We start from the raw sequence: 1,756 nt of genomic DNA on the forward strand, positions 1-1,756 counted from the left end.
TTGATTCTTCTTTGTTTGGTAGAATTCATTAGTGGAGCCATCTGGTTTTGGGCTTTTCTCTGCCGGGAGGTTTTTGCATATGGATCAATTTCTTTACTTGATACAGGTCTGTTCAAATTGTTTATTTCTTCTTGAGTCACTTTTGGCATTTGTGTGTCTAAGAATTTGTCCATTCCATCCAGGATATCTAATTTGTTGGTATTGCCCTGCATTCTCCGGTAACCCTTCTTATTTCTGTGAGGTCGGTGGTGATGTCCCTGCTCTCGTTTCTGACTAATGTGCATCTCTCCTCCTTTCTTTGCCAGTGTAATGGGAGGTTTGTCAATTTTACTGATCTTCTCAAGAACCAATTTTTGGTTTTGTTGATTCTGTTTTTATATCCTGTATTTCATTTGTCTCTGCTCAAAGTTTATTACTTCCTCCTTTCCATTGGGTTTGAGTTGAGTTTGCTTTTCTTTTTCAAGTTCTTAAAGGTGTTTTTAGTTTATTAGTTTGAGAATTTTCTTCTTTTACAAATGTGTTTACACTCGTGTTTCCCTGTATGCACATGGCTCTTTCTACATCCCACGAGTTGGTACGTTGTGTTTTCACTTTCAAAGTCTTTCAGCTTTCCTACAAAATCTGTATCTGGAGTTTATTATTGTGCATGGTTTAAGATAAGCATTTATTTCACATCAGTTTTCCAGTGCTGAACAGCGCTTTCCTCCCTCAACTGTCTGCTTGGCTTCCTCTGTCCTACACCACACATTTGGCTGTTTCTCCGAGTTCTGTTGTAGAGATGGTGCTTGTGAGGATGTCCTTAAAGAAGGTACTGCCACTACACCCAGGCAGACCTTTAGTCACTAATTGTATTCAGTTTTTGTCTTTAGTTTTTCACTTCTTTGTAAAACTTGTAGTTTTCCCAGGTGGAGGCTTCTCAGTGATACTCAGAGCCCCACCTGGGTCCATATTTTTCCTTAAATTTGTTTTTATTTTTATTTGAGAGAGAGAGAGAGAGCAGGAGCTGGAGAGAGGGGTAGAGGGAGAGAGAGAGAGGAGAGAGAGAGAGAGAATCTTAAGCAGGCTCTGTGCTGAGCACGGAGCCCCACTCTGGGCTTGATCCCATGACCCTGGGATCATGACCTGAGCCAAAATCAAGAGTTGGACATTCAACTGACTGAGCCACCCAGGTGCTCCCCCCTCAATTTTGTTCTCAATATGCCATGGTTCTCAAAGAGGGGGACCTCCTCCTGCTGGCAGCGGGGCACTCCTGTCCTTCTCTGTTTGGCATGGGGGACGGAGGCCCAGGACCATCCAGCCTGGAAGAAACCAGGTCTCCCAGCAATTTCTATGTCAACTATGCAGCATCTCAGTGGACATCTTGGTGCAGGCAGCTGGAGGTCATAGGGTGAGGTTCAAACTCTGAGGTTCTCAGGCAGGAGGTCTGCAGAGAAGGTGGGCCGGGACAGAAGGTGATTCTGTCAGGACCAGGCTCAGAAACTGAGAAGGAAGCTAGGTGTGGGGCAGCCATGGTCCTGGGGTCCCAGGTGTGAGCCAGGTCACGGGAGCCCTGGTGCACCCTGGGGCTGTCCTGGACCCCGGCCCAGCCCTGGAGGCGGGGCTCTGAGGTGTCTGGTCAGCGTGGTCATGAGCCCCTGCACCCTCCCGCACGTGATCACATTTGATTCCGGGGCAGAGGAAGCAGGACAGACCATCGCTCTTTCACGGAGAAAGGGGCCCGAGAGGGGGTGCCCAGCTCATGGTCTGGCTCTGCCTT

The sequence above is a fragment of the Panthera uncia genome, chromosome D2 (assembly GCF_023721935.1).
Source record: "Panthera uncia isolate 11264 chromosome D2, Puncia_PCG_1.0, whole genome shotgun sequence".
Classification (NCBI taxonomy): Eukaryota; Metazoa; Chordata; class Mammalia; order Carnivora; family Felidae; genus Panthera; species Panthera uncia.